At 49.0% G+C, this 13174-nt stretch overlaps 1 non-coding gene across 1 annotated transcript; it reads right to left on the minus strand.

Moving 5' to 3' along the window:
- Positions 1 to 262: 262 nt before the first annotated feature.
- Positions 263 to 335, minus strand: Trnar-ucg. The gene has a single exon. It is a non-coding gene; the product is annotated as a tRNA-Arg (tRNA).
- Positions 336 to 13174: the final 12839 nt, after the last annotated feature.

The raw sequence follows: 13174 nt of genomic DNA on the forward strand, positions 1-13174 counted from the left end.
AGGCTAAAAAACATATAATCTACCGCCTCATGAAAACGGAGGCGAAAAAAGGATTCCCAAAACAGGTTGTAATTTTGTTAGGGTTGAATATTAAAGCAATTCGATAGATAAAATGATGCTGATGAATAATTATAGGTATAGTCGATCCTACTTTTAAACCATTTTGATTGACATAACTTGAATCTAGTAGACGAACACGAAAACGCCCTTATTTGAATTCATTCCATGACTAACGATTTACCTCAGATAGCTACAAAGATTTTGACCGTGACAGGACTCGAACCTGCAATCTCCTGATCCGAAGTCAGGCGCCTTATCCATTAGGCCACACGGCCGATGAAACATATTTGGGCTGTGAAACAGTACATATTTGTAGTACGTTTTCTGCAATGTTTCCTCTCGTCTCGTCTCGTCTCGTCTCGTCTCGTCTCTCTCTCTCTCTCTCTCTCTCTCTCTCTCTCTCTCTCTCTCTCTCTCTCTCTCTCTCTCTCTCTCTCTCTCTCTCTCTCTCTCTCTCTCTCTCTCTCTCTCTCTCTCTCTCTCTCTCTCTCTCCCACGCTCCCTTTATTGTGTCTTATTTATTAGTCGTTTTAACGACAGTCATCTGGTACTTACATATTTGGTGTAGACTAGGAGCAGTAGCAGATTTGGTGCAGATTTGGTCAAATTAGGGTCAGAATGAATCTAAAAAACAATCAGTTTGCGTTGAATAGTTGCTTAATAGCTCATTTTGCTCAAATTATTAGACGTTTTTTTAATTATAACACTGAAATAAATTCATGATAAGAAGATATTCATTGTAAAAGAGATATGGTGCAGTGCAGATTTGGACAGATTAGGTGCATTCGCCAGATAGCCCGTCGTGAAAGCACCTCATATTAACTATAGGGAATACCATAACAAAAAAGTAACAAATGATCAGTCACTCATCGGTCCAGATGCGCTTTTCTGAGCAGCTAATAAATCGCAACACTTCCGATTTATATTCTGATAAAGCCCGAAAAGCAGTCCGGTTTCGGATGACGGCTGCGGTTACGGCCTCCAGGTAATTAAAATGTTTAACGTCTTGGCAGTCGGAGCTGGAGCTGCTTCGATTATAAACAAAGTGTAAGCATTTACATACAGTTTGTCCATTTAATCTGATTGTTCTAGGCCTCTAGCTTCCAACACATGCCAAAATCTATCAATCCATTGATTTATGAAAATGTAAGTAGCTCAGCAGACGCCTGACGATAACAACTGCGATAACGCGGTAGGCTAATCGGTCATCACAAATTAAGAATGGGCCACTGACTCTCGTTTCATGACGCACGGAGACCGAGGCAAGTGCTTAGAGGGCCAGTGACACTTATCTACACCGCGAGCTTATCTAACTTATCTTATTACCGTAACTTATCTACAACCATAATATCTACACCGCGAGCTGTCAAATTAATAGGCACTGTTGCACAATGTCCTAATGCTTAAAATCAAACGAATTATCTCACTTTTTAGAGCCCCGACCATGCCGCTATAATGTGGTGCTTGGTGAGGACATTACTGAAAACGGAAGCAGCGAATTCAATGCAACTAGCTGAACAATGACCTATTGTAAGTCTACAAGTAGCATCTGGATAGCAGTAGCGGTGGAACACCTTCAATTAAGGGGGGGGGGGGGGCACTGCCGACTTTTGGTCCCATTCTTTCCATGCAACGCCCATAGCGCTAATGTTAAAATGCCAAAATCAAGGGGGGGGCACGGTGCCCCGGTGCCCTCCCCGTTCCGCCGCCTATGCTGGATAGGCACTGCTTGCAGCATTCGTGGCACATGTAATGCATTTGCCAGCCTGATTTACAACACACCGGTGAATAATCGTGCAGACTTTCCTATTGATCGACCACACGAAACCGAAAGCGATGCGCATTGCGCATTGAATCACCCGGCTGGTGGCGACTGCATCGCTGGTGTTCGCTCGCTAATTATAAGTAGGCTGTACCGCAATACACATAGCCATCCGGTACAGTCTACCTACCTGTAAAAAGACAATGGAGTGCGTGAAATGCATGATTCGGGCGATTCCATGGGTGTAGGAGCGCCAAAAATATTGGTGAAGGATGTCACCTGAACCCTCGGAGAAGTCACCTGAACCTTCGGAGAAGGTGCAGGACCTTACCGCAGTGGAGGGGGGGGGGGGGGGGGGGAATTTCGTCAACTCCTGTTTTTTTTTCTCTCGCAAATGTCTCACGCCATTATCATCTAATTAACGCCAACTTTTCAGTACATGCCTAAAATTGAATTTTTAGGTATCCAAGCATACCTTTGGATACCTACCAAAGGTATCCACTATCCAAGCATACCTTTGGAACCTAAAGGCATGCTCCACTGCTCTTTTTTCGTGACCAAAGTCTTACAACTTTCCCACGAGTAAAAACAAGCCAATATATTTTGATATTCACGGCATTTACTGAGATTAACGGAAATTTCTGAGTATGAGCGGCCGGCCGACCGGTCGGCCGGCCGGCCGCGGTCACAGTTCTGCGACGCTTATATCTCAGCAACCACTTGACCGATTTACACGCGGTAATTTTTGTACGGTAGCTTCATTCCTTTTACCAAGTATTGGACTATTCCCGATGCATGTGGGTGACCCCTTATGCACGTGCCACGTGCAAAACGAAGAGGTGTCACTTTTGTAATTGTTGCAATATCTCGGTAACTACTTGGCCGATTGCGCTGAAAGTTGGCATGTAGGTAGGCACCCACTAGGCAATGCATATCCATGTGCCAGAGTTGGGATGCTGCTGCACGTGCGCACGTGCAGGGGTCGATTCCAGATCTCGAGAACGACTGGGCCGATTGTGCTCAAATTTGGCACATCGCTAGAGACCGGTTAGTAGGGTGCCGTGCACAAGTCAGCTGGAGGTACCCCGTCGAAATTTCGCACGTGCAAAGCTCACCCTCTCGCTCGCTCCGTTAGTCGCCCCAAAAGGCGTTATACTGGTGGGCGAAAAGGCGAAAATACCCCAGCAACCCGGCAGTTGCTGGGGTATTTCGCCACCCACCGTTTGCTGGGGGGGGGGGGGGGCGTTAAACGCCCCCAGCCGATAACTCGAGAACCAATAGGCGCAGCGAAACGCACGAGGCGGCAAACGAAAGAACGCGACGAGACGCTTCAGATGAGTACTTTTAAGTTGAATTTTGAGGTCACAGGTCGGGTCAAGGTCAGGTCAAACACCTGAAATCGGACTTTCAGTAGCATGGACTTCAGGACTTCGCAATGGGCGCCTCTCGTCATAAACTCTGTCAAAACGGTGCACAATCCATCATATAAGGCCTACAAGAGTGTCAGCTCCATGTAGGGGTCAGCCAAGCATAGGTCAGGGTCAAGGTCAGGTCAACCGGCCAGGCACATATCCCCGAAAATCAAAACTGATATTCGCAGCCTGTGACACATGTTTTATGGGTACTTTGGGGCGTAGAACACGATGGTGACATTCATTTTATCATATGTGTACGTGTTTGGCTAAAAAAGTTCAATTTAAGAAATGCATGTATCATGGTCGTGAAGTAGTCGCGAGAAATTGCAAAGATTTAGTTCAAGATTTTGGAAAATACGGAACGATAATCAATAATCGAAGATAGCCATTTGATTGGTCATGGTATTGGCAGTTCAATGGTGTTTACGGCATGTCTGTATGTCTATTCTGTGATTTTATATGATTTTTTGAACATATGCCGTTTTTGGTCGAAAACTCAGAAATCATGACGTCACTAAAACCTCGATATCTCAAAAATTTTCTGAACGATTTTTTTGAAACTTTGTCACAATAAATTTCAATTAATTCCCTACAGGTACCCAAAATTTGGCGTGCCTGCGGCGCGCCGTTTCTATGCTATGGCCCGACGAAAAAAGTGGGGGCGTTTAACGCCCCCCCCCCCCCAGCAACTCGCGGGTTAAATGGCGTGAATTGTGAAGAAGGTGGGCATAACACTTCATAACTGAAAGGATGGGGTAATTGGGTACCTGTTGCCGTTTTAGCAATAGCCTTTTTCTTCATCCCATTCGGCATTTCTTTTCTTTTTTTTAACATTAGATCGACCGTCGAACCCAGTCGTTCTAGCATTGGTGAAGACCCTCACCTGCATTGCTCAAGATTGGTGAAGGATCCTTCACCAATCTAAAACTTTGGTGAAAGGTATCCTTCACCAAAGAGATACGTTGCTACACCTATGGGCGATTCGCTTTAGTTTTGTTTTCCCTCAGCGAAACTCAACAGATGACGAATGATAATTTCTCAGACGGTGCACGAGCATGCTGAATTATTGCATACCTAAAGGCCTGAGCAATGAGCATGAGTTGTCAGGGAACACGTTTTTAGGTAGGTATTGGTTCGGGGTTCCAGCCTTCTGCGGGGATTGGTAGTGCAAACATGAGTACTTGCCAAAAACTTCCGACTGGGCGAAATACCAATGCCGGAAGGCGGAAAAGCGTAAATCAACATTGACCTGTAGCCTGCAATCTGCATCCAGGGACGGGAGTCGGTAGCCGGAGCTATCTGTAAGAATTCAATCTTGGCCGGAGCCTGATACCTGTTCCGACAGCTGCCGCCCTCTGGGGGCAACCGAGCGGGCTCCACAGCGCCGCCTGGTGACGCCTCGAACGGCGGGGCCAGCCTTCATCCAGCTCCATGCCTTGTGAGTGAATTGACGGCTGGCCCTTGGAGGAAAAGGGGAGTAGTTGACTTTTAAATGGCGATTCAACTTACGTTTGATCGCAACTGCGAGGTGCCTTGCGATCACATGGATCCCCCCATTAGTTTTCGAAGAAAGAGGATTCTGATGCATGAAACACACCAGAAGATAAATGACATTCGTATAGATGCATGGAATTGGAGACCTTTCTAGTCATGTAATAGGTAATATGCCTAGCGCTGGGACAATTTCGGGGGTGAGAAAAAGATATTTTATCTTTACGCAGTCCCGGCTTATACAATGGAAAGGCCAATCCCCTTTGTATGTAGTCTTTAATTATATCATATATGGTCATCATCCTTGCTTGGATATATAAATGTTTCTCGATTGCGAGTAACGGTAAGGCTGGGGGGATCCAGAGCGTCGTAAGCCTCGTCGTAGCTGCGACGTGTCGCAAGTTGTGTAGTAAGTCGTTTTTGAAGGGATCAATCGATGAGTAGCGTTTAGTAAAGTCTATCGCAAATAGACTAATTTGCGACACAACTTACGAATTTGAAATAGCAGTCGTAAGTTGTGTCGCAAGTTGACCTTGCGCTTGCCTTGAGGAAGAGGTCACAGGTCACAGGTCATTCGGGTCATGGTCACGAAATTTACATGGTAGGTGTAAAATTGTTTAAACTTTAGATCCTAAAAATTTGGCTGCAATCCGTTGACGCTAACGCGAGTTATAGAGCTTGAACTGACGGGTCGTCTATGAGGCCTCAATCCGTGCCAGCGGGAGTGTTGAAAATGGTGCATAATATGTTATATTCACATTTATTGGGTATTCGGGGATATGAAGTAGCCTAACACCATTCCAGCAACTACTGGCGAATCCAGAAAGGCGGTCTTGGACGTTGCAAGGGGCATCCCCCAAAATATTCTCCCAATTCCAAAAACGACGTGTCCCAGCTGACCTCGATAACCTCCAATGAGCTCTGTGATGACCCCAAGTTGACCTTTTTTGACCTGACCTGTCCCAGATGACCTCCGTGACATCCTTTTGAGCTCTCTGATGACTCCAAGCTGACCTCTGTGACCTGACGTGTCCCAGATGACCCCATGACCTCCAATAGAGCTGTGATGACCCCAACATGACCTTTGTGACCTGACGTGTCCCAGATGACCTCCGTGACCTGCAATTGAGCTCTCTGATGACTCTAAGCTGACCTCTGTGACCTGACGTGTCCCAGATGACCTCCATTTGAGCTCATGTGATGACCCCAACTTGACCTCTGTGACCTGGCGTGTCCCATATGACCTCTGTAACCTCTAAGTGACCTCTATGATGACCCCAAGCTAACCTCTGTGACCTGACGTGTCCCAGATGACCCTCATGACCTCCAATAGAGCTCTGTGATGACCCCAAGTTGACCTCTCTTACCTGACGTGTCCCAGATGACCTCCGTGACCTCCAATTGAGCTCTCTAATGACTCTAAGCTGACCTCTGTGACCTGACGTGTCCCAGATGACCTCCAATTGAGCTCTCTGATGACCTTTAGTTGACCTCTGTGACCTGACGTGTCCCATATGACCTCTGTGACCTCTAAGTGACCTCTCTGATGGCACCCAGCTGACCTCTGTGACCTGACGTGTCCCAGATGGCCCCAATGACCTTCAATTGAGCTCTGTGATGACCCCAAGTTGACCTCTGTGACTTGATGTGTCCCAGATGACCTCCGTGACCTCCAATTGAGCTCTGTGATGACCCTAGGTTAAGGTTGACCTCTGTGACCTGACGTGCCCCCAAGTTGCCCTCTGTGACCTGACGTGTCTCAGATTACCTCCGTGGTCTCCAATTGAGCTCTGTGATGACCCCAAGTTGACCTCTGTGACCTGACGTGTCCCAGATGACCTCTGTAACCTCCAATTGTGACCTCCATCTACAAATTTCTTACCTTTCTGTGACCTCAAACTCTCGGAACTCATTTCTTCTAAAGCATCGATTCTAGATGCCCTATAGCCACGAATCTCCTGTGATCGATCCCAAATTTTATGGCAAATCACGTGAGCGTTAGCAACCACAAGTCACCCAGTTAATACAAAGCTTCAGAATCAGAGAACATGCTTGACCTTGCTGTCTCATAAGCTCGCAAACCAGAAAGGCGAATGTTCCCTTATGCGTGATAGAGTTTTCGACCTTACTGACGTTTACTACGGGATCAACTGATCGTGTAGCCTTTTAAATTCTCGAGTAAAGCGGGTATTTAAACCTCGTCGCAGCTACGTTCTGTCGTATCCTCCGACAAACCCCTCTTTCCTCAACATCCCTCCTTTTCCGCTACGACACAACTTGCGACGGCATATGTGTCGTAACTTGCGACGTGTCGTAGATGGACTTGCGACGCCCTGGATCCCCCCGGCCTAAGAAAAATAGGACTACGAGTAGACGAAGGCGGTTGGTCTTATATGCGGGCCAGGCTCCAATAATATTCGGTGCTCTACATTTAGGTACATATAACTTCGCTAAAAAGAAATTGCCGTCATTCGACTGTCGGTGTGCTTTGTGGCAATGCTCTTCCAAGCGAGGTTCATATTAATTGACATAGCAGCCAGTCATTTATGGCAATGGTTTTGGATTGAACTTAATGAAATGACAAGGCCTCAGCAGCCAGCCCTGTCTGACGTCCCATTCACTGCAGGTGTTGTTCCCATTGTAACGATATACTGAAGGGTTCTTATCTTCCCATCTTTAGACCAAGTGGGTGATGTGTGCCTCTGGAACCACTTCCAGATAAACCGACGCTAATAACACACTGGCGGCTGCCGAAGAGCCATCTCAAACGGCGTGTAATTTCACCACCGAAGGTCCCCGAGTAACTACTGCACGATATATTTGACCTGACAGCCGGCTCACGACCTGGCCGATGGCCCCCGAGCGGCAGCGGCGCGGTGCTGGGGAGGGGACGGGTCGGACAGAAATATGGTGTGTTTGGTGAGAGCCCGACCGGCGTGATGCGCGCTGCCTTGACCCACAGCTGCCTCCGTTCGCTGATAGCATCTTGTACACGGTTTGGGGGTGGGGTGAGCCCATCTCCTCGCCCCCCCCCCCGCCCGCCGCCACAGCTATCGCCGAATGTAGGCGGGTATATACCGCCCGGGCGTCATGATCTATTCGGCCAGACACTTTTATTGGCAGCAACGATAATGGCCTTGTCGGAGTGCTGCAACGTTAGGGGAATATTGATGAAAGATGAAGTAAATGCCTCGCTATTGGTCAGGTGCAGCTATGATTGACATAAACACTGATGTTCCCAAATGCTGTCCGTCCAGATATGCCCAGTTGGTTTTGTTGACATGGCTGCTAATGCTATTTTTCCGAATTTACAACACGGACGGAATGGTAATGATATAATTAATCATCGAAATGACAAATGCTCATTTATTCCCGAAGACATGGCAATACTAGATTTGGCATTTGCACGAGAGGGCGGGCATGTAACAAAGCCAATAAGATGAATAAACCCATTCATTTAATGTTCCAAGTTAGTCGGAAAGGTGTCTATCGGCTTTCAATGGGGTTACCTTTTCCTCCTTAGTACCAATAGGTGTTACAAAGCATAGTCGCTTCGCTAGACATTTTAGCGAGAAGTTTCGAACTAGCAGAAAGGATACATATTGCCATTCACGCGTATTGCCATAGTCGACACAGAATACTCAACACGTCAATGGTTCGTTTTAGGAAAAATCATCCCAAAGTCACCCGTCTCGCCGCTGCTATGTCGAGCGTTTCCAGCCCGCACGGAGCCCGATCCTCCCCGAGAAGTTTCCCGTCATCGGCCGACCGCCGCGGCCGCCCGGTCGGGGTCGTGGTCGGGCGGGGCCCGCTGCCACCACCGCCGCCCTCCAATCTTACCATCTCGCTCTGCGGGAGGCGCTGCCCCGCCGCGACCGCTCTTGTGGCGCCCGGTCGCGGCGCTGACCGACGGGACGATTGTGGCGCACCAGCGACAGAAGCGGCGCGTGGTGCAGGTCGGTACGGGGCGCCGCGCCGGCGGCTCGGCAGGAGTTACCTCGGAACCGAGGGAGACGGCGGGAGACAGGACAGATAAAGAGACGGTTTGATGAAGGTGCAATGGAACTGAGTGAGGATGGATTGTAAGGCTATGGCTGAGGAAAAGAAATTTTTGTTATCGTTCTGTGGTGATGCTATTTGGTTGCATAAACACGATGTTCATCCAATTACTTGTTTCCGAATATTTCATAACAGTTAATTCTATCTTATTCTATAAAGCACTTGTGAAATTAGTCTCATTAATAACGTAAAGCGTTGACGATGCTTGTATCATTCATGAGAAGCTAAATCGGTTGATAAGGATGAATCAGAACGCATCATTTTTCTTCCAGGCTCCAGCGGATCCAGATGGCATGGGTGACTTAGGCAGAAGGCACTCGCCATCAACTGCAATTTAGTGTTGATTCGTCCCTGGGCCGGCGGGGTGTGGACGGAAATCATCATCACATGGTCAGTCATCGGGTCAGCGGGAGGCATCCCCACACTTCCGTCAGACCGTCCAGAGGGCGGACACACCGCCTCACCGGGTGTAGGGTTCAGGGCCGCGCCCCTCCGTCAAACTGCTCACTCTGAGTCACTCAGCGGTCAGCCCTGACTCATTGAAGCAGCATGTGGTGGTTAGCATCGGTAGGGCAGGAAACACGGTCTCCGGGTCAGTTGGAAGGGTCGGTGGTCGCTCCTGGGAGCTGGGACAGCCCCAAACTTCGTGATGCAGGACGATAGGTGCGTCCTTTGGAATGGTTGGATAGAGAAGAGCTAGCAGAGATGTGGGAAATGAAACCGCGAAAGGAAATACCTATGACACAATGAACGAAGGAAATACGCAACACACGCTTATGCCGACTAAAAAGAACCGAGAACATGAAAGCATGTTGGTCAGTGACCTAATGCTGAATATTTTTCTCAGTTCTCAGTAGCAGAAATCAGATACGATATCCCAGGTTCCCTGAAAGATTCCTTCACGCTTCTCACACCTGAGCCGCCGACCAGCACGGCACCTCGAGCCCAGCACGTGCACATTCTCACGTGGGGCGTAGTCACTGAGTGACTCAGTGATCTGCGAACACCCTGAGACGCCCCACCCTGCTCTGGCCGACAAAAGGGCGGGCTTTCCTCGCGTGCTCTCGCTTCCGGTGGCTAGGGGGGGGGGGGCGGCAGGTGGGATGCCGATGACTGCAGAACCCCGCTGTGTCCCCTCCGAGTTGTTCAGGGCGCTGCAGGCGGGCCACGCCCGTGCAAAAGTCAAGTTCAAGGTGATCTGACGGAGGTAGCTGGGGTGACCCCACGTGGCGACGGTGGGCGAGGCACAAACTGGTACATGCATACATACGAGAAGCATCTAAGGTCAAGGAGTGAGGACTAAAGCATGATGTAACCCTGTGACCTGTGACTTATCTGTGACCTAATGTGACCTAGCCCGATCCAACGTGACTCATATGAGTAATTTGAATATTGGTGTCGTTATTACGAACAGTATAATAAAGCCATAAATTTAAAGACAGTATTCGAAGTTATAAGCAGGTCAAAAACAAATTTAACTTGTATACCTTATTGCAGAGATATTGTTCTGTTCACGAAATACGACCCACCTAAATGAACATTCCAAAACATGTGACTTTACAAATTCTTAGTCCAGACTTCAGGCCACGAAATGAGCAATGTGCCGACCAATACCTAAGCCCGTTGACACTACACCATCATCGAGAGCTACCAATACGTAAATACTCCGACCACCCGCTCCCGTAGTTTTAAAGACAAGGGATAAGAATTCCCCCGACAAGGGAATACAATATTTTTTTTTTTAAGTTTACATAATAATCAGATAGCGTTAGTTTTGTCTGTGAAGACATACCCAGAGCTTATTCCACGTCATCATTATTTCATTCGTGAAGACTCTATGACGTTTTATATAGAGCGATTACAAAAAGTAGCCATTACCGGCTCACGACAAATGGCTTGATTTGGGGCTCGAATAGAGGGAGCGGAGGATGGCCAGCACGAGGAGGGAAGGAGGGGCAGAGGGGTGGGAGGAGACCGAGTCGTGGCGCGGTTGACGACCCGGGTCCAGGGGGAGGGGACCGGGCTTCGGCCGAGGCGAGATAAGACACGCACAGTACACAGGCCGCAAAACAGGTCAGGCAGTCCAAGGCGCGCGCTCAGAGGCGGCGGACAGTGCGGAAGGGTGGAAACGAAGCGACAGGCTGTGGAAAACGATCCCCTCCTACCCTCCCCAATAGCAACTTTCAATCCAAAAATACCGTCCTATAGACACACTCGTCGTCGGCCTAAGTCTTGTTATCGATCATGATATGAACGATACAGGGAACGATAACGCGATTTGGGTGCAGACGGCCATTAACAGCCAATACTGGACAACAGATCTGGGGAGCGTACGGTATGAGACACCCTAATCAGTAATAGGGCCCACCTATCATGCTATTATAGTACCGCGAATGATGCGAGATAACGAACCGGCTCGTCTGGCGTTGTTGGTCAATTTTCACTCCGCTTTCATCGTGCTCCGCATCAGGCACCGTGAGGAGCTATCTCGGGAGGTCAACCTGTGCCCCCCGCGCTCCGGGCCGCCTCAGGGGGTCGAATCAGCCGCCTAGCTCTAGATGCAACAGATCTGGGTGGTGAAACGCGAGCCGAACTGGGCGGCCGAGGGTATCATCATCACGGCGTGGGCATCATTACAGTCTGAGGCACCGGGTAGCGCGCTGACGGCTAATTCAGACCATCAGAAGCGAGGGGTCACAGGTCAACAGGCACCCGCCGCTGTGCGTGAGGAGATGGGGGGGGGGGGGCGGCAACGCACGGCACGGTCTGCCAACAGCAGCCCGCCCGCTCAAGGCTGCTGATCGGAAAGACGCGTGCCTTGATAACGGGGTGAGGCTCTGCTCCGGCCAGGAAGGCTCAGATACAGGGATTTGAGGCCGAGCTGGAAAGCGGTGGATGGCGTAAGAGCTCAGCTCAGACGAAAACGCAAAGCCGGACATGCCTCCGTATAAGCTCAGCGTCCAGCCATTGCTTACTGCAGCCACAACACACTGACTCCATTAAATCCCAAGTCGGCGTTGCATAAGCTTGAAGAATAAACAGGTCTAAGCGTCGTTGTTATAAATAAGTATCCCCAAGTAAGTCTGTCGGTTAGTTCTCTATTATTTTCCTATTATCGATGCGCCGATACGGCCGCACCTTTATATTACTGCCCGACCACACACCGTAAAATTATAAACACCAAAACCATATCTGATTTGAGAAATACCGCAGAACCCAAATCAATGATCTACCATAATAGGATTATGTCGGAATAAGGAATTTTTACCGCCGCTAGACACGCCTTTCAAACAGGTTGGCCATTTTGCAGTCAGCGTTCCCATGGCCTTCTTTTGAGTGATAGCCATCAGCTGCGTAGTATGATGGGCAATCTGAGCTGCAGAGCTCACCTGGAAAACCCGGCCTCCCGGCTCGCATATGTGGGTCGGGCTTTGTGTCGGCCGACACAGGCAAACTGCTGTCCCGGCCTGGGCCTCATGTTTTCCCATATATAAACACGGCGCCGCATAATTCATGGAGACAGCGAGCTGTTGGTATTAATTGCTAAGGAGAAAACAACCGGATAGAAATTCGTATTACCGGCATGCTCCTATTTCTAGCTAGAGAAGAAAATTGAATTTTCAATTCAGAAACAAGGCTTTAACCCCTTGTCTGCTAATAGCATGTAACAAAATAATTTCTGTTATCTGATAAAATGCATATCTTTCAACAGTGCATTCACAATCGGACTAAGTTACTTTCAAAAATGTCCCAGGATGCGAACAGCGCGCTAGCCTCCGCAAACAGCGTGCTGTCCGTCTGTCTCACACCGCACAGTATATAGTGCACACTAGAAGGGTGGTCACCAGACACCGCGGAGGCAGAGCCCGGCAGGATATCGCTGGAGATCTCATCGCTCCTTGTCCTCGGTCAGTGGCAGAGGACTCTCGATCGGGTCCGATAGCCGGGGCGGGCCGGACCACCGTACTGCGCTGAGGACAGGTGAGGTATTGGAGGCCATCACCGGGGGCTGGGATATGTCGGAGACCGCCCTCCTGGTGACGTACGAGGGCTACCGGGCAGGCTACTGTAAAGTATAGATGGTTAGACTTGAATAAAACTGCATGGGGTAGCCTGGGAGCGCTTTTAGGTATTTTGCAGATACTTCCAAAAAGAAATGTGATGTTATGTCCTTCAAAACGTAACGAGGACTAGAGTTAAATCGTTTTTGAGGACATGAAACGGTTAGCGTAATTGCCAGAATACCAAATGCGTGACTTGGTCTTCAACAGAATAAACGGACGTGACCTGGTGCTAGACATTGTCGCTTAAAAAGCACAGTGCCAGTGTAGAAGAGGGTGCCTTGTTCAGAACTTCTGCAATGTCTGCATGCCCGGCTAGCAAGCTA

This window comes from Amphibalanus amphitrite, unplaced genomic scaffold (genome assembly GCF_019059575.1).
Source record: "Amphibalanus amphitrite isolate SeventyFive unplaced genomic scaffold, NRLGWU_Aamphi_draft 000327F_arrow, whole genome shotgun sequence".
Taxonomy (NCBI): domain Eukaryota; kingdom Metazoa; phylum Arthropoda; class Thecostraca; order Balanomorpha; family Balanidae; genus Amphibalanus; species Amphibalanus amphitrite.